We start from the raw sequence: 21,514 nt of genomic DNA on the forward strand, positions 1-21,514 counted from the left end.
GGAAAGATGCTTAGCAAGCTTATTAACATTCTCTTGGTTGGCGCTTAAATTCTCCAGCACTTGCTGTTGCACCAGAAAGTATGCATCTAAATTTTGCAGGGACTTCCTCAGTCCTTCGGCTTCCTATCGCATAAAATCTGATCGATGTCTTTCATCTTGAAGTTGAGACTCAAGAAGCAGAACTGATTCAGGCAGCGAGTTCGAAGAGCTGGTGCCAGCAGTAGTAGCCAGTAACTCGAACACTACATCAAGACAAGACTTTGGGGTTGTCTCAGTGTCTTCAATATAGTTCTTATTAGCTTTCTTGGAGACCAATAGGGATGTCTCACCAGCTTGAACCTTATCTTCATTACTTCCTTTACCATTGCATAACGGGGTACTCTTCTCGAATATTTTATCGCGTTCTAAAAGAGAAACAAACATACACATCACAGGTTTACAATGTATTATATGTAACTCATTTTGGTAAACCAGTTCAGTAGTAAGGTGGACAGGATAACAGCATGAAACAAACATATATCTATGTAGTATGGTCACTGTATGGTCTATATCATTCTAGTTTATGATGCCAAATCAAGATAGATACAGTTCGAATCATATCTATTTAAGACAAAGCAGCATAGACAGAATATAAGTGTGGGAAACTACACAGCAATAACAACACTTGTAATGTGCATGGCATGAGAACATAACTATTTATTCAATTGAAACTAAAATCAACATAGAGCAAGTTACAACAGCAAACACGTTAAAGAAACAGGTTTAAAACATACATGTTGCGCCATTGGAGTTTCAATTGCATCCTTCAAATTTGAAATTAGTTGGTATGAGTAAATACAGTGATGCAAGAGCAAAGTAGTATGAACCATAGCTACGGAACCTGACCTGAGAACAATTCTTCTTCTGCTTTAAGCGTTGACTTGGGGTTCAGAGTGGTGGTCCTCGTGCTTTGGGCACTCAGTTGCCTTACTAACTGCTTGTGTTTGGGTGCTCTATGGTGCAGACGGTGCTGTGTCAACGGGAACTGGGTTACTATCTGCTGGGGTTGGGGTTAGAAGGGGTGTAGCTAGTTCTCTATCCAACTAGGTAGGGGTACAATCTGCATGAGTCTGGGTTATGTGTGGTGTGGCTAGTTCTTGGGCAAGTACAATGTAACATCCCAAATTTTCAATTTGGAATGTTATACATTAGATCATCAATGCATATCATATTTCTTCTGCATTTTGGTTGATCCTAGAAATTCTACGCAACTCAATGACCCACGGAGAGAGTTGGGGAATTCGATATTTTCATATTTGAGTTCTCTCAAATTTTGAGAATAGGATCATTTGATTTATTTATTTTATCATCAATAATTTCTAATACAGAAATATGAGAGAGGGAATAAAATAACATTCCCAAAATAAAGAAATATTGAGGATTTAATAATAAAATCAAATAAGATTTTTATTTCGGAGTTTTTCGGTGTTTTATTTGAATTAGGAAAAAAATGCGTTTTTCAAAATTGCATTTAGGTCCCAAATAAATGTTCACCTTGTGAGGCTTGATTTTAGAAGCCCGTGAAAATTTATTTCGGAAATTTTGGAGTCTGTTTAGTATTTCTTTTTTTTCTTTTCTTCCGAGCGGAATATAAAAAAACGCGCCGCGCGCCGACCGGGCCAAGGCCCAGCCAACGGCCCACCCCGCCGCCTACGTCTCCCTCCAGGAGACCGGAGCCGCGCCGCCGCTCGAGTCCGGCTCGAGGCCGCCGCCATGGCCCCTCCCCAAGGCAGAACCCCCCTCCCTCTCTTAAATACCGAGCCGCCCCGTCGCCCCTGACCTCACCCCGCCCCGCCGCCCGCCAAGCCGCAGCCGCCCCGCCGCCTGCGCTGCTGCCGCCGCCGCCGCGCGCCGCACACCGCCGCCACCGCTGCCGCTGCTGCGCCGCCCCGCCGCCCCACATAGCCGCCGCCGCCGCCGGAGACCCGCCCCGCCCGCCGGAGTACCTCGCCGGAGGTATAGCCGTTCGCCGTTCGCCGTTCGGTTTTTTTTAAAGAAAAACCGCCTCGGTTTTTTTTCGAAACCCTAGATCAGTTTATTTCTCTGGTTTATTTAATTAGTGAATGTTCACCGATTCGTTCGTTTTAACGAACGCGTTCATCGTTTAGTTTCAGGTAACGAACGTTCATTCGTTAATCTGTTCTTCGTTTTTTTTTCTCGGATTAAATCCGCGATCTTTCTGATCACGATTCCTGATCCGATTTTCGTTTTAGTTTAACTTTTCGCTCGTTTATCGGAATCAGGCGATTCAAGCGCCTAGGGATTCGTCTCGAAACCATCTATCCGTTTAACCAACCTAAACAAGATTTTGCTAATGTAAAATTTGCCCTAGATCCAGATTGCTAGAACGAAGTTGTTTTCTTTCGCCGTTTGTCTTTTGTTTCTTCGTTCGATTTGATTCTTTTGCCAACCGGAGTTCTTAAGTTGAACCTTCTGGTTAGATCTCTTATTTGAGTTTTACCTGTGCATTAGATGAGTACTTATTGTATGCTCGTTTGTTTGTTTGCGATAGAGTATCCGGAGTGCGCCGCCTGTTACTTCGAATCGCTAGGTTTCCCGGATCATCAGCAAGGCAAGTAACACTTTGATCATACCTTCTCTACTACCCAGTTTTATTGCATTAGATCAATCCACACACATTGCATGATTAGGATCTAATTAAATTGTGGGATGGGAAGTAGATGAGGTAGTACCTATTACCAGTTTATTTTTCAAACCTTTGGGAGTTACTTCTACGTTTGCTTATCATGCCATGCTATGCTAGTAGACGTGGATTGGGTGAGTGAAATCCATTGACAGATGTGAGATTGTTAATTAATGGTTTATCTAAGGTGGCAACTTAAACACACATCTGGGTGGATTGAGGCACCTGGGTATTCCAGGACTTGCCTGTTTTCTTTTGGACCGCCACCCAGGCTCAAAGGGATCATAAGACTATTCATACTAGAAACTTCCGTGTGCAGCCACAAGCTATTATGGGCTCTAGCATAGTTGACTAAGTTGTGCGAACTCTTACAGTGGTAGACTAGCAGATGTAGGGGATGTAGGTGGTACGGTCTACCCGATCGTAAGGTGCTAGTGCTTCTGAAAGACTATGTCTCGGTCATTCATCTTCTCAAACACCCTGTAGTGCGAGGAACCAAATGGAGGCGATCGAGTCTTATGGGGAAAACTGCGCAAACCTCTGTAGAGTGTAACAAACTAATCATGATTAGCCGTGTCCCCGGTTATGGACATCTTGAGTATCTAGTACTTGGATTATCATGTGAATCTCAACATGTTATTCTAAATTAATTTTTTTGGGTTATGCTTAATGATGATGCTTAATTAGGATTGAGAATGCTGTCAACCATTATCAATGTTTAACAACTACCATGATAGTTAAATGAAATTATTCCTTTGAAGTAGGGAAAAATTGGCTTTACGCAAAAACTGTAACCATAGAGCTTTCCACCAGCCAAATATGCATATAGTATAGCTGTTTCATTCCATTACTCTCTATGTGTTACCTTGCCAGCATATTCCATGTGCTGACCCGTTTTCGGGCTGCAATGTTAATGTTGCAGACTTTTCAGACGACGATTAAGGAGTTTTTAGGTCGTGGTTCTATACTCAGTGATGCCGTTGGAGTTGATGGACTCACTTATCTTCCAAGCCTTCCGATGTTATCGTTATTAGATGGCCTTGAGCCATATTTATTGTAATAAGTTCTCTTCTGAGACACTCGATGTAATAAGTGTGTGATTGCTACTCTGCTATAAATCCTCCGAGTAATGTGTGGTGTCAGCATTACTGATCCAGGGATGACACCGGAGCACAGAGATCAGACTGTTTGAGGTCTGGTCGCTACAGAGATGGTATCAGAGCACACGCTGACTGTAGGACACGACCACTAAGCTAAAAGACCTAGATCACTATTCACTCTCTTCTCTTCTGACTCCTCATCTTTTCTACTCTTTAGGATGGCGGATGCATTGAACAAGTTCACACAACCGGATGAAGATACACCCTTTGGACGACACTTGAAGGAAGTCACTAGATACCTGAACATAGGGGTACCAAGCTTCACGGGAACCTACAACGCCACTTTACCTGAAGAAGAGCGCTGGATGATTCAAGTTCAAGTTCCAGGAAGGACGTTCATGCCAGTCACTGAGCCCATAGAGTTTTCTTTTGATGCACCAACTTGGAGTCTAGGAAAGAGCATGACAGCTCACATCGCCATGGGACGCATTGAAGAAGTCTACCGCAAGGATCTCAAGGATACTGATTTGTGGGCGCCGAGATGAACACTGGGAGATGATCAGCACCAGGAAGGATAGATCAATCGCAGCTTTTATCCAGGAATTAAACCAGCACATTCGACGCTAGGAGAACCAGATGTGTGCCGACATGATAGATCTGAAGAAGGCTAAGACTAGAATCAAGGAACTGGAGGAAGAACTCAAGGCTACACATGAAGATTATGAAGAAGAAATTGAAGTATTGGTGGAGAAGAATGACGACCTGATCAAGAAGATTGGAATATTTATGGGAGGCCCAACCCTAGTAGATGAAGACGAAGAACTCAAGGAAATTAACCCAGAAGACTACATCATCATCGACGGCACCGACTCGGAACCAGACAGTAGCGATGATGACTATGTTGATGAAGCTGGAGCAGATATCATGGAGTCAACGACCGAAGAATATTTCTAGTAGACCACCTCCTCAGTAGTAGTAGTCCACCATGTAAATATAGTAGCCCGAGCACTTTTGCGATAGTTAGATCGATTGTATGCCCTTGTTTGATTGAATGAAGTGAATTGTTTGCTTTTGCCTCATGTGCATATGGGTAGTGTTTTCTCTTTAGAACCCCTCTATTCTTATATCTCATCTTTTCTAAACCCTCAGATGCCTCCGAGATGTGACCCCGGATTTGCCTTCCCACCGGAGCTCACCCAGTTGATCCAGCAGCAGAACACATTGATGCAGTTGCTAGTCCAGAATCAGAATCAGGGGAACAACAACAACAACCCACCACCACCACCACCACCTGTTGACCACTTAGCTCGTTTTCTTAGGCTGAATCCGCCGGTGTTTTCCAGTAGCACCGAGCCGATAGTAGCAGATGATTAGCTCCGCAAGACAGCTAGGGAGTTGACCACAGCAGGATGCACAGATGCGAAGAAGGTGAAGTTTACCGCACATCAGTTAGAAGGACCCGCAGCATCATGGTGGGAGAATTTCACAGCCACTTTCCTAGTAGACACTGTCACATGGGACCAGTTTCAGCAGGCTTTCCATACTGCCCATGTTTCAGCAGGAGCTATGGGCATGAAGAAGCGTGAGTTTCGTAACTTGCGCCAAGGAGGACGGACAGTTGGCCAGTATGTGGAGGAATTTAGTAAGTTAGCACGTTATGCCCCAGATGACGTCGCTACGGATGCAGCTAATCAAGAGAAGTTTCTAGAAGGACTGAATGATGAGTTGAGAATGTAGTTGATGGTAGCCACCTTCAACAACTACCAGGAGTTGGTAGATCGTGCTCTTATGATTGAAGGGAAGCAGCAGCAAATTGAGAATCGCAAGAGGAAGTATGGACAAGGAAAGTACAATTCAGGAGCTCAGCAGAAGCCACGTTTTACCCCTAGACCAGGAGGACATTTTCAGCATACCCATGGAGGAGGTAGCTCGCACAATCACAATGGCACCAAGAATGGTAATGGCAATGGAGGAAGCAACGGCCAAAACCGCACCAACCCCTCAACCCCAGCCAAGAAGGACTTGAGCCAAGTCACTTGCTATAAGTGTTCGAAGACCGGACATTATGCCAAAGAATGTCCTGAAGGACAAAATGGCAATGGAAGTTCTGGGAAGAAGCCGAACCCTTTCAACAGGGGACAGGTGAACCACGTTAGCATGGAGGAGGTTGAAGCTCAGCCTGATGCAGTAATAGGTAAGTTTTTGGTTAAGTCATTTACTACACTAGTTCTTTTTGATACTGGTGCATCGCATTCATACATCTCAAGGGGATTTGTGGATAAGTATAACCTACCAACCCAAGCCCTTAGGTCACCCATGTTAGTAACCTCGCCCGGAGCAGAATATGTGGCTAGTCTATGGTGTGATCGGTTACCATTAAAGATTGGTAACTATGTCTTTCCCTCAGACCTAATAGTATTGGAATCTCAAGGATTGGATGTGATATTAGGCTTGGATTGGTTATCAAAGTATGAAGGGAATATTGAATGTGCTAGTAAGTCAATTTTGCTTACTACCCCAGAAGGGAGAAGGATCAAGTATGTATCCCGGCATGTGCCAAAGAGGGCACAGGTAAATTGCCTAACTGGAGTTGTGCAGGAGGAAGTACCAGTGGTAAGGGATTTCCCTGATGTATTTCCAGAAGAGTTGCCAGGCATGCCACCGGATAGAGATATTGAGTTTTTGATTGAGCTATTGCCAGGCACAAGGCCAATATCGAAGAGACCATATAGGATGCTAGCAAAGGATTTGGTGGAAATTAAGAAGCAGATTAAGGAGTTACTGCATAAGGGATATATTCGCCCAAGTTCTTCACCTTGGGGATCGCCAGTACTTCTAGTGGAGAAGAAGGATGGATCGTTAAGGATGGTTGTTGATTATCAAGGATTGAATGAAGTAACGATCAAGAACAAGTACCCACTACCAATGATCAACGATCTGTTTGAACGATTGCAAGGAGCTAAGGTATTTTCCAAGATCGATCGGCGATCAGGATACCACCAGTTGAAGATTCGAGAACAGGATATTCCGAATACAGCTTTTACTACCAGATATGGGCTGTATGAGTATACCGTTATGTCATTTGGTCTGACTAATGCACCTGCCTATTTTATGAACATGATGAACAAAGTGTTTATGGAGTTCTTGGATAAGTTCGTCGTAGTGTTCATTGATGATATCCTGGTTTATTCGAAGAATGAAGAGGAACATAAGGAGCATTTGCGTTTGGTACTTGGAAAACTCAGAGATTATCAATTATATGCCAAGTTCAGCAAATGTGAGTTTTGGTTGAAGGAAGTAGGATTCCTCAGACATGTTATATTTGGAGAAGGTATAGCAGTAGATCCCACTAAAGTTGAAACCGTGACCACGTGGGAAGCCCCAACAACAGTTGGAGAGATCCGGAGTTTTCTTGGACTCGCAGGATACTACTGGAGATTTATTGAGAATTTCTCAAATATTGCGAAGCCTATGACTGAGTTGTTGAAGAAGGATACCAAGTTCATATGGACAGAGGAGTGTGAGGCTAGTTTCCAGGAGTTGAAGAAACGTTTGGTTACCTCACCAGTGTTGATTTTGCCAGACCAGACCAAAGATTATGAGGTGTACTGCGACGCTTCACGTCGAGGACTTGGAGCAGTGCTTATGCAGGAAGGGAGAGTTGTTTCATATGCCTCAAGACAACTGAAGCCTCATGAGTTGAATTATGCCACGCATGATTTGGAGTTAGCAGCCGTAGTGCATGCGTTGAAAACATGGAGACATTTTCTCATTGGTAATCATTTTGAGGTGTACACGGATCATAAGAGTTTGAAGTACATTTTCACCCAGAAGGAGTTGAATCTCAGACAAAGGAGATGGTTGGAGCTTATCAAGGATTATGATATGAAATTGCATTATCACCCCGGGAATGCTAATGTAGTAGCTGACGCATTAAGCCGCAAGAGCCATGTCAATACATTAATGAGGGAGAAATACCCAAGGAGTTAGCAGAAAATCTTCGTGAACTATGTTTGGAAATAGTTCCGAGAGGCTATGTAGCAGCATTGGAGATTCAGTCAACTTTGATGGATAGGATCAGAGAAGCTCAGAAAGCTGATAAAGAGATTGCCGCTATAAAGGAGAAACTGAGCAAAGGAAAAGCTAAAGAATTTCGTGAGGATGAACACGACACCCTATGGTTTAAAGACCGTGTTTACGTGCCCAATGACCCGGAGATCAGGAAGTTGATACTGCAAGAGGCACACGACTCACCATATTCGATTCACCCAGGAAACACCAAGATGTATTTGGAATTGAAGGATATTTTCTGGTGGACCGGAATGAAGAAGGATATTGCGGAGTATGTAGCAGTTTGTGATGTATGCCAGAGAGTAAAGGCAGAGCATCAGAAGCCAGCAGGATTATTGCAACCATTGCCGATACCCGAATGGAAGTGGGATAAGCTAGGCATAGATTTTATCACGGGATTGCCCAGGACTCGTCCAGGCTATGACTCAATTTGGGTTGTAGTCGATCGATTGATGAAAGTAGCTCATTTCATCCCAGTAAAGACCACTTACACCAGTGCTAAGTTGGCAAAGATATACATGACCAGGATCGTATGTCTGCATGGAGTTCCAAGGAGTATCGTATCAGATAGAGGAACCCAATTTACCTCAAAGTTCTGGAAGCAGTTGCACGAAACTTTGGGAACCAGGCTAGAATTCAGTACAGCTTTTCATCCACAAACAGATGGACAGACCAAGAGAGTCAATCAAATTTTGGAGGATATGCTGAGAGCTTGTGCGCTAGATTATGGATCTAGTTGGGACGACAATTTGCCATATGCAGAGTTCTCTTACAACAACAGTTACCAAACCAGTTTAAAGATGGCCCCTTTCGAAGCCTTGTACGGAAGGAGGTGCAGGACACCGTTGTCATGGAACGAAGTTGGAGACCGTCAGTTGTTTGGTCCTGACTTGATTAAAGAGTCTGAACAGAAGGTGAAGTTGATTCGCGATAGGCTCAAGGTAGCCCAGTCCAGACCGAAGAGTTATGCGGATTCTAAATGCAAGGAGACAGTTTACGAAGTTGGAGATAGAGCTTATCTTCGAGTATCTCCACTTCGGGGAACAAAGCGTTTTGGAGTTGAAGGGAAGTTAGCACCACGATTTGTAGGACCATATCGAGTATTGGAACGTATGGGGGAAGTAGCCTAAAAGTTGGAATTGCCCGAAGGATTGTCAGGAGTTCATGATGTGTTCCACATTTCTCAGCTGAAGAAGTGTCACGCGGAGATGGCTGACATACCGTTGAGAGATACAGTGCAAGTTGGATAACTATTCAGTTGGATAACGATTTGACCTACGAGGAGAAGCCAGTTAAGATCCACGAGTTTGCCAACCGAGTTACTCGCAGCAAGGTTATCAAGTTTTGCAAAGTTAAGTGGAGCCACCACTCAGAGGATGAAGCCACCTGGGAGCGAGAGGAAGATTTGTTCAAGGACCACCCTCACCTATTTTCTAGTCAACCCGAATCTCGAGGGCGAGATTCATCTTAAGGGGGGTAGGTTTGTAACATCCCAAATTTTCAATTTGGAATGTTATACATTAGATCATCAATGCATATCATATTTCTTTTGCATTTTGGTTGATCCTAGAAATTCTACGCAACTCAATGACCCACGGAGAGAGTTGGGGATTTCGATATTTTCATATTTGAGTTCTCTCAAATTTTGATTTTATTTATTTTATCATCAATTATTTCTAATACAGAAATATGAGAGAGGGAATAAAATGACTTTCCCAAAATAAAGAAATATTTAGGATTTAATAATAAAATCAAATAAGATTTTTATTTCGGAGTTTTTCGGTGTTTTATTTGAATTAGGAAAAAATGCGTTTTTCAAAATTGCATTTAGGTCCCAAATAAATGTTCACCTTGTGAGGCTTGATTTTAGAAGCCCGTGAAAATTTATTTCGGAAATTTTGGAGTCCGTTTAGTATTTCTTTTTTTTTTCTTTTCTTCCGAGCGGAATATAAAAAAAACGCGCCGCGCGCCGACTGGGCCAAGGCCCAGCCGACGGCCCACCCCACCGCCTGCGTCTCCCTCCAGGAGACCGAAGCCGCGCCGCCGCCCGAGTCCGGCTCGGGGCCGCCGCCGTGCCCCCTCCCCCAAGGCAGCACCCCCTCCCTCTCTTAAACACCGAGCCACCCCGCCGCCCCTCACCTCACCCCGCCCCGCCGCCCGCCAAGCCGCAGCCCCCGTGCGCCGCACGCCGCCGCCGCTACCGCTGCTGCGCCGCCCCGCCGCCCCGCATAGCCACCGCCACCGCCGGAGCCCCGCCCCGCATAGCCACCGCCGGAGCCCCGCCCCGCATAGCCACCGCCACCGCCGGAGCCCCGCCCCGCCCGCCGGAGTACCTCGCCGAAGGTATAGCCGTTCGCCGTTCGCCGTTCGGTTTTTCTTCGAAACCCTAGATCGGTTTATTTCTCTGGTTTATTTAATTAGTGAACGTTCACTGATTCATTCGTTTTAACGAATGCGTTCATCGTTTAGTTTCAGATAACGAACATTCGTTAGTTAATCTGTTCTTCATTTTTTTTTCTCAGATTAAATCCGCGATTTTTCTAATCACGATTCCTGATCCGATTTTCGTTTTAGTTTAACTTTTCGCTCGTTTATCGGAATCAGGCGATTCAAGCGCCTAGGGATTCGTCTGGAAACCCTCTATCCGTTTAACCAACCTAAACAAGATTTTTCTACTGTAAAATTTTCACTAGATCCAGATTGCTAGAATGAAGTTGTTTTCTTTCGCCGTTTGTCTTTCGTTGCTTCGTTCGATTTGATTCTTTTGCCAACCGGAGTTCTTAAGTTGAACCTTCTGGTTAGATCTCTGATTTGAGTTTTACCTGTGCATTAGATGAGTACTTATTGTATGCTCGTTTGTTTTTTTGCGATAGAGTATCCGGAGTGCACCGCCTGTTACTTCGAATCGCTAGGTTTCCCGGATCATCAGCAAGGCAAGTAACACTTTGATCATACCTTCTCTACTACCCAGTTTTATTGCATTAGATCAATCCACACACATTGCATGATTAGGATCTAATTAAATTATGGGATGGGAAATAGATGAGGTAGTACCTATTACCAGTTTATTTTTCAAACCTTTGGGAGTTACTTCTATGCTTGCTTATCATGCCATGCTATGCTAGTATACGTGGATTGGGTGAGTGAAATCCATTGACAGATGTGAGATTGTTAATTAATGGTTTATCTAAGGTGGCAACTTAAATACACATCTGGGTGGATTGAGGCACCTGGGTATTCCAGGACTTGCCTGTTTTATTTTGGACCGCCACCCAGGCTCAAAGGATCATAAGACTATTCATACTAGAAACTTCCGTGTGCAGCCACAAGCTATTATGGGCTCTAGCATAGTTGACTAAGTTGTGCGAACTCTTACAGTGGTAGACTAGCAGATGTAGGGGATGTAGGTGGTACGGTCTACCCGATCGTAAGGTGCTAGTGCTTCTGAAAGACTATGTCTCGGTCATCCGTCTTCTCAAACACCCTGTAGTGCGAGGAACCAAATGGAGGCGATCGAGTCTTGTGGGGAAAAGTGCGCAAACCTCTGCAGAGTGTCACAAACTAATCATGATTAGCCGTGTCCCCGGTTATGGACATCTTGAGTATCTATTACTTGGATTATCATGTGAATCTCAACATGTTACTCTAAATTAATTTTGTTGGGTTATGCTTAATGATGATGCTTAATTGGGATTAAGAATGCTGTCAACCATTCTCAATGTTTAACAACTACCATGATAGTTAAATAAAATTATTCCTTTGAAGTAGGGAAAAATTGGCTTTACGCAAAAACTGTAACCATAGAGCTTTCTACCAGCCAAATATGCATATAGTATAGCTGTTTCATTCCATTACTCTCTATGTGTTACCTTGCCAGCATATTCCATGTGCTGACCCGTTTTCGGGCTGCAACGTTAATGTTGCAGACTTTTTAGACGATGATTAAGGAGTTTTTAGGTCGTGGTTCTATACTCAGTGATGCCGTTGGAGTTAATGGACTCACTTATCTTCCAAGCCTTCCGCTGTTATCGTTATTAGATGGCCTTAAGCCATATTTATTGTAATAAGTTCTCTTCTGAGACACTCGATGTAATAAGTGTGTGTTTGCTACTCTGCTATAAATCATCCGAGTACTGTGTGGTGTCAGCATTACTGATCCAGGGATGACACCGGAGCATAGAGATCAGACTGTTTGAGGTCTGGTCGCTACATACAACCGTGGTTCTATCTCCATCGACAGGTAGCACGATCATTTCTAAAGACCGTGTTTTTACTCCCACAGATACTACCATCACCCCCTCCAATTGAAATGGCCGATAAACAAGAAAAGTAATTGAATGTACAGACATTGTAAGATATACATGTGCAATGGATAGTATGGAAGAAAACAGGGCATGAAATAATTCACATTTATGTGGTCTAACCAAACAAAATAGTAGGACATAATTTCACATATATGATGGCTAATTAAATAGGATAGCATGACACAATTTCACATGTATGATGGCTAAATAAATAGGATAGAATGACATACTTCAAAATATGATGACTATGTAAACATGATGACATGATATAACTATACGATGTGTCTATTAAAGTGGTTGGCATGCCATAAATCACAAACATGCCGTCGATGGAAAACATGATAGCATGATATAATTCACGGATAGAATGACATAATTCAAATTATGATGACTATGTAAACATGATGAGATGATATAACTATATTTTTTCCATAGAAAATGGGTTGGCATGCCATAATTCAGATACATGCTGTCTATGTAAACATCATGGCATGATATAATTCAAATAGATGATTTATATACTAAGGAAGTGAGCAGAGGGCAATCGCATATATGATGTGTCAACTAAGGAGATGGCATTCAATATCGTGTATATGATGTAAAAACTAAGCATTGCAATACAACATATGCATGATATGAGTAATATAACCCTGCCAAGTTTGAGAATACACCTTGGGGGGATAATAGGACTGATCATCTGCCTCTGAATCCTCCTCTGAAGACCTATTTGTAACTAGCAAGATATCTGCTTTAGTAGGTAGCATTGTCTGCTCTGAAGACCTTGTTTTCACTCCAGATTTCCCCATCGCCAATTCAAACGGCTGATGCACAGGAAGAGCAGTTGAATATACAAACACTGTCGACAAAAGCAATGAGAAATACAAAAAAAGGGCAGCATGATATAATTCACATATATGAAGCTTGGCTAAACATCATGGCATTGCATAATTCACATATATAATGCCTTGCAACAAGATAGCATTGCATAATTCACATATATAATGTCTTGCAACAAGATGGCATTGCATAATTCACATATATGGTAATTGGACACTAAACATGTGGCATTCACACAAAGCAGTTCTAAACTAAGCAAATGACATAGCAATGCAAGATACCATACGCACGATATGAGCAACATAACCCAGCCAAGTTAGAGCATGCACCTCGGGGGAGGGAATAGAACCGATCATCTATCTCGGAATCCTTCTCTGAGGAGCTATCTGTAACCAGCAGGACATGCGCTTCATCATATAACATTGTCTGCTCTGAAGACCTTGTTTCCACTCCAGATTTTCCATGACCGTGCTGAATGGCTGATGCACAGGAAGAGTAATTGAATGTACTAAAATTGTTGACAGATTTAACATGTAATAAAAAATGATGTCATGATATAATTCACATATAAGATGACTGGCTAACCAGGGTGGCATTGCAAAATTCACATGTATGATGCCTGGCTAAACAAGATGGCATTGCATAATTCACATATATGATAAAGAAACTAAACATATGTCATTGACATAAAGCATGTCTAAACTAAGCAGATGACATCTTTGATGTATACAGTAAGCAATGCAAGGCACCATATGCATGATATTACCAACATCAGCATGCCAAGTTAGAGCGAAGACCTCATGGGGCAAATAGGAGTGGTCTTCTGCTTCTGAATCCCCCTCAGAACAATTATCTTCCTCTTGATTACGATCCAAAATGGGTGGAGGGGGCTGCCTTTGCGCCCACCATGGAGCGACGTCTGCATGAAACTTTATTGCCACGCAAGGCTCGTTTCTTTTGCTCTACATGTTCAGTTCCATTGTGTACAATAACTTACATGCATAGGAATAAAACATAGTGAGATTATCTAAGGAGTGCATGCACAAATCCAGAGTGATGGAAGCAAACTGTGGATAGACCCAAAACCAATGACAGCAGGCAGATAATAGCTTTAGTTAAAAAAATACAGATAATTGCTCCTTTAATGTTTGTTTGCACCCAACATGAAACTCATAGTAGACACCCGAGATTAACCAGATAGTAGACAGATAGTATTGGTTGCTGCCCCAATATGTACCCCACAACCATTTAAAAACTCAATTTTCAGCATAAGTTTGGACCTGACTCGGAGTCTAATAGGTGAACACGATGATAAAGTAGCATGTCATCATATTAAGCGATGCATAACGTAAGCAGAGACGGAAGACTGCGACCTCTCTTGCGGAACCGTGTAGTCTTCAAGGTCATCTGCTCAGTTGATGATGGTAATGCAGTTGTCGTGGCTGCCGGCGGAGGGGAAGAAGATCTGAGGCAGAGAAAGACTGTTTGGAGAGCGGATCCCTGTTGTGGTGAACCCTTCCGTCGTTGGAGCGCTGGGGTGGAACACATCACCGCAGGAGCAGGACAAACCACACAAGGTTTTCTTTGACACATATCTGTAACAGAAGTAATTGTGTAAGGGCTTGTTTGAATTTGAGGATTCTAACAATGCAGGGATAGGAAATAGACAGGAATAGGATAGGAATGCACGTGCAAAACAAAGAATTTAAAAACATAGGATTTCTGCCAATCTGGGTGTTTGGTTCACAAGTATTGGAACAACATAAGATGCAAAGAAGCATGGTGAGATTAAGTCAACCCACAAGAAAATGTACGGTTATAATGCTATTATGCTACTATCGCTTAGTCTTGTGCTTCATGAATAGTAATTTTAAAAGGAGGACAAGTGGAAATTAAAATTCCTACGATTTTTCTTTCAAGGAGACACTAAACGAATAAATCATATAGTTTTCCTTTGCTCCATTCCTTTACACCAAATTCATGAAAAGTAGTACCATAGGAAACTTTCCAATTCCTATGTTTTTCATTCACTTTTCCCTTCAAGCACTGGCGATTCTAGTAGGAAGGCTTGAGCAAGGAAAAGCCTACACTAAAAAATGTTTTTGTGCTACTTCTATTACTTCGGACACAGGCCACTGCCCTACTTGCTCAGCTCCCAGGGCCATCGACAAATGCACAACTCAAACGCGTAGAGATAAATAATCATGGCATTCAAGAGAGTCCATCACGGATAGCTAAGTTGCCTGGTACCTCATTGCTTGTCATATAGTAGGATAAAATAATCGTATTTCCCGGTACTCCGTGTGCTCAGTGGACAATATATATAACATGTAGAGTAAAAAAGAGATGCAACAAGTGTACAACCTCTTTGGCGAAGCCATGTCGATCTCAGCGTGATTGGGTTGGCCGGTGAGGACTCTCCGGCTGACTTGGCTGTCGGAGTAGGGGAAGAAGATCTTAGGAGTCTGGAAATGGATCCCGAGGTACTGCTCCGCTATGATGGAGGGTTTCATTGTTGGAGCAGCTCCGATGAGTTGTACGACGCCGAGGCTAAAGCAGGACAAGAGAGACAACGTTAACCTGAGTGGAATTCTAATAGCATCTCCAATAGATGACGTAAAATACATAACCACAAAGTGCTAGATGTAAAATACATCAGCCGCTCATCTCTGAACTTAACTGTCGAAACTAAATTTAACTGTCGAAACTGAACTTAACTGTCAAAACTGAATTTTGCTATCGAAACTGAATTTTACTATTGAAACTGAACGCACTAGAGGTGAGGCTAAACATCAGTCGACTGACTTTTTCATCTCTGGTCAGTCGATTTTGCAGCCGTTGGATACGAAATCAAGGGCCTGCAGTTCATCTTCAACCTCCACCCCCTGAGCCGCCAGCCACCACCGGCCAAACAGCCGCCCCCCGCCGCCCGCGACCGGCGGTGCACCGCCCCCCCCGCCCCGAAAACACTCCCCACCATCGGTCCGCTGCTACCTCGGCCATCCCTCTAGCCCCCCTCCCCCGTGCCGAGCTTTTTCTCCGGCGATCCCCACACCACCGCCCCACCCTAAACCCCAAGATAGATAGTGGGGTACCTCTCCGGCGAGCCCCCTACCCGTTGTGCCTGGTTCTTCCTTAACTCCGGCGAGCCCCCCTGTGGGAGTCCTAGATTAGGGGGTCTCCGGACAGCCGGACTATATCCTTTGGCCGGACTATTGGACCATGAAGATACAAGATTGAAGACTTTGTCTCGTGTCCGGATGGGACTCTACTTGGCGTGGAAGGCAGGCTACGCAATACGGATATGTATATATCCTCTTTTGTAACCGACCTTGTGTAACCCTAGCCCCCTCCAGTGTCTATATAAACCGGAGGGTTTAGTCCGTAGGACAACATACAATCATACCATAGGCTAGATTCTAGGGTTTAGCCTCTCTGATCTCGTGGTAGTTCTACTCTTGTAATACTCATATCATCAAGAAAAATCAAGCAGGATGTAGGGTTTTTCCTCTATCAAGAGGGCCTGAACCTGGGTAAAACATCGTGTCCCCTGCCTCCTATTACCATCCGCCTTAGACGCATAGTTCGGGACCCCCTACCAGAGATCTGCCGTATTTGACACCGACGTTGGTGCTTTCATTGAGAGTTCCACTATGTCGTCACCACAAGGCTCGATGACTCCTTCGATCATCGCTAGCGATGCGGTCCAGGGTGAGGCTTTCCTCCCCGGACATCTTCATATTCGGCGGCTTTGCACCGCGGGCCAATTCGCTTGGTCATCTGGAGCAGATTGAGAGCTACGCCCTTGGCCGTCAGGTCAGATTTGGAAACTTGAACTACACGGCCGATATTCATGGAGACTTGATCTTCGACGGATTCGAGCCCATGCCGGACGCGCCGCCCTGTCGCGGCGAGCATGAGGTATCTCTGCCGTCGGACAGTGCTTGGGAGATCGCGTCCGCAGCTACTTCGGCCTTTAATCCGGAGCAAGTCACGCCATCCGAGAGCGGAGGGATGGACCCCACCATGGAGGCCGCACTCTCAGTGGCGATGGAGCCGGATACTGACTTCATCCCTTACGAGAGCCGTGTCGCCAAACCACTGGATTCGTCTCCAGCCACGGACTTCGAGCCGCTCATATCCGTGCCCGTTGAATCCGACTGGGCGCGGATCATGGAGTTCACCTCCGCGGACATCTTTCACTACTCACCCTTCGGGGATGTGCTAAATTCATTAAGGTCTCTCTCCCTGTTAGGAGAACCTTGTCCGAACTATGTCCGGCTAGAATGGGATGCGGACAACGAAGAAATTCGCTGCCCACCCACCACCCACTTGGTAGCCACTGTCGACGACTTAACCGACATGCTCGACTTCGGCTCCGAAGACTTCGACGGTATGGACGACGAAGCCGGAGACGAACAGGATCCACCGCCCTCGGGGCACTGGACCGCCACCTCTTCATATGATATATATATATATATATATATATGGTGGACACCCCCAAAGAAGCCAATGGAGACCAGAAAGCGGAGGATGACCCCTCCAAGAATCAACCCAAGCGCCGACGTCAGCGGCGCCGCTCTAAGTCCCGCCACAGTAGGAGCAGTGATACCGGCATCGGAGATAATAACACTCCGGATAGTGCCGAAGACAACAACAATCCCCTCTAGCACGATGTAGAGCCGGAGGACGAACAAGCTAGCCCTCTAGAGCGGGCAGCAGATGGAGAACCGGAGGAGGACAATTATATGCCTCTCTCAGAAGACGAGGCGAGCCTCGGCGACGACGAGTTTATCGTGCCTGAGGACCCCATCGAGCAAGAGCGCTTCAAGCGACGGCTTATGGCCACGGCAAATAGCCTGAAGAAAAAGCAACAACAACTTCAAGCTGATCAAGACTTGCTAGCAGACAGGTGGACCGAAGTCCTTGCGGCCAAAGAGCATGAACTCGAGCGCCCATCCAAGAGTTACCCAAAACACAGGATGCTACCTCACCTCGAGGAAGAAGCATTGAAACCTCATTCACAAGTGTACAATGCGGCTGACCGGCCACTACGCGGCTGAGTCAGTAAGGCGTTACAGCCTAAAGTTTAGCCCGCACCCCGTCGCCACTTTGTCAAAAATACTACGGCCCGGGGTAACACAGAGGACCTGCGAGACATATTGGACTGTAAGGCACAAATCACAAGGTCAATATACGGGACATGGGCACGTGCACCCACACAGGACGATGATCGTCGCATCGGATACACCAAGAGTAAATCCGGCCGGGCCGAATACAGCAAACAAGACTCATACGAACTACGTCAGGATATAGCCCGGCACAGAGGTGCCGCACACCCCCTATGCTTCACTGATGAATTTATGAATCATGAATTCCCGAAGGGTTTCAAACCCGTAAATATCGAATCATACGATGGCACAACAGATCCCATTGTATGGATTGAGGATTTCCTCCTTCACATCCACATGGCTCGTGGTGATGATCTACATGCCATCAAGTACCTCCCGCCAAACTCAAAGGACCAGCTCGGCATTGGCTCAATAGCTTGCCAGCAGATTCCATCGGCAGTTGGGAAGATCTGGAAGATGCATTTCTTGACAAATTCCAGGGCACTTATGTGCGGCCACCGGATGCTGATGACTTGAGCCACATGACCCAGCAGCTAGGGGAATCAGCCAGACAATTCTGGACTCGGTTCCTGACAAAGAAAAACCAAATCGTAGACTGTCCGGATGCAGAGGCCCTAGCGACATTCAAGCATAACATCCGCGACGAGTGGCTCGCTTTCCACCTCGGCCAGGAGAAGCCAAAATCTATGGTAGCCCTCACAACACTCATGACCCGCTTTTTCGCGGGCGAGGATAGTTGGCTGGTTCGCAGCAACAACACATCAAGGAATCTGAATTCCTCGGATACCAGAGATGTTAATGGTAGGCAACGTCGTAACAGACCAAAGCACCGCAGTAACGGCGATAACACCGAAGATACCACAGTCAATGCCGAATTCAGAGACTCTAGATCCGGTCAGCGGAAAAAGCCATTTAAAAGAAATACTCTGGCTCCATCCAGTATGGATCGCATACTGGATCGCTCGTGTCAAATCCATGGCACCCCTGACAAGCCAACCAATCACACCAACAGAGAATGTTGGGTGTTCAAGCAGGCCGGCAAGTTAAATGCCAAAAACAAGGACAAGGGGCTGCATAGCGATGACGAGGAGGAGCCCTAGCAGCCGAACCCAGGAGGAAAGAAGGGGTTTCCCCCACAAGTAAAGACAGTAAACATGATATACGTAACCCACATTCCCAAGAGGGAGCAGAAGCGTGCACTAAGGGACATCTACGCGATGGAGCCCGTCGCCCCAAAGTTCAACCCATGGTCCGCTTGTCCGATCACCTTCGATCGCAGGGACCACCCCACTAGCATCCGTCATGGCGGATCCACCACACTGGTCCTAGACCCCATCATTGACGGATTTCACCTCACTCGAGTCCTTATGGACGGCGGCGACAGCCTGAACCTGCTTTATCAGGATATAGTGCGAAAATGTGCATCGATCCCTCGAGGATCAAACCCAGCAAAACCACCTTTAAAGGCGTCATCCCAGGCGTAGAGGCCCATTGCACAGGCTCAATCACACTAGAAGTGGTCTTCGGATCACCGGACAACTTCCAAAGCGAAGAGTTAATTTTCGACATCGTCCTATTTCGCAGTGGCTATGATGCACTGCTCGGACCGACAGCATTTGCCAAATTCAACACAGTGCTGCATTACGCATACCTCAATCTCAAGATGCCAGGACCCCACGGGGTCATAACAGTTAATGGAAACACAGAACGCTCGCTTCGTACAGAAGAGCACACTGCGGCCCTTGCAGCAGAGGCACAAAGCAGCCTGTTCAAGCAGACCACTCATTCGGCGTTACAGCCCCTGGACACCTTCAAGCGAGTCCAGAACAATCTGCAACAGGACCGCCTGGCGCGATCAACGCTCACCTAGCAATCCGGCCCCCGTCCCAGTCCCAGTGCAATGACAAAATTCGTGTCGCGCGTACGTAACTACGCATTGAAAATACCATGGACATAAGCGGGGGCACAATCAGGATACGCCTCGCATTGTGGCTTAAACCATGCCAGGGGTTGTACACCTTTCACATTCCTTTTCTCTTTCAGGGCCTAACTCTTCGGAAGCCCTTTCCGGCAGTCTGATTGCTGGACACACTCCGGAAGAAACAACCAAGGATGCGAGAAGCTAAGATGAACATGGGAACCGCCAGGTGGCCTCTCGTAATACTTGATATACCCGCTTTTCACTATTTATGCGTAGCTTGCCTTGGGATAGGACATTTCAAATTGTCCCACTTTGTGCTTATTGCACTACTTGTACCAGTATGTCTCGACGTATTACTCAAATAATAATGCATATTATTAATCTGTTATTGCATTATTTAAGTTTTTGTCTTTCTCTTATATGTCCATTTACGACATTCTGCACCTGCACGCTCGGGTACGGTCAGTACGCCAGGCGCTCTCGTTCACCCCGTAATACAGCGCAAGAAGTCCGAACACTTTTGACAGTGCGGCACCCCGAACTTATAGCACTATATGCATTAGCTCCGAATCATGTCTTTGGTCAAATGTTGGGTTGCCCGGCTCCCATGCTTTGGTACCTTACATTCCGCTATATCGGCTAAGGTAGCACTGGGAGAACTACTGCGATTGTGTCCCGGTTCTTCCGGACAAGCACCTCAGTAGAGAAAGCCAAAAAATGACTGTCATGATAAGGCGAGAGACTAGTGGATGTTCGAGAGGTCTCAAGTCCTTAAAGACTTTTTCCGCTTTGGACAAGGAGTCGTCCTTGTCCGGCTTAGGCGTCTATAGCGCCCCAAATTCGGCCTTCTGAATACCAGGGGCTTCACCAAAATTTAAAATCATAGACTTCTATGGCTAAGTGAGAGTGATAAAGCATTATAGTCCGATTGCCTGGTTCGTTGCGCTGAACACCTCCCTTGGAGGACCCAAAATTGGGGTAAAGAGTGTTCAGGTTTATCCCAAACACCCCATACTAGTTACATCGGGGCAGAAGCCGACGACTGGCCAACTCTCATATTTTATAAACGACCGCACAGAAGGTAATATTTTAAATTAAGAAAGCGTCGCATGGCGCAAATGAACTCGTTTCATATTATAGGATCACATGAGCATGTTCATTCAAAAACTACATCCTTGGCACACTCATCTGCCACTAGGCGGGATCCCTCCAGGAGACCCTCATAATAATTCTTGGGGCGGCGATGCTCCTTGCCCTCCGGTGGCCCCTCCTTCACAAGCTTCAGGGCGTCCAGCTTCGCCCAGTGCACCTTCACCCGGGCAAAAGCCCTGCGTGCACCTTCGATCAGCCGTCGCACCAGACCGAAGTAGCTGCCGGACAGGGGCTCGCCATTCCGCATCCGGACTATAAGGCCCCTCATGGCCTGTTCGGCCGCCTTGTGAAGTTCGACCAACTGCTTCAGCTGG

The sequence above is a fragment of the Triticum urartu genome, chromosome 2 (assembly GCF_003073215.2).
Source record: "Triticum urartu cultivar G1812 chromosome 2, Tu2.1, whole genome shotgun sequence".
Taxonomy (NCBI): domain Eukaryota; kingdom Viridiplantae; phylum Streptophyta; class Magnoliopsida; order Poales; family Poaceae; genus Triticum; species Triticum urartu.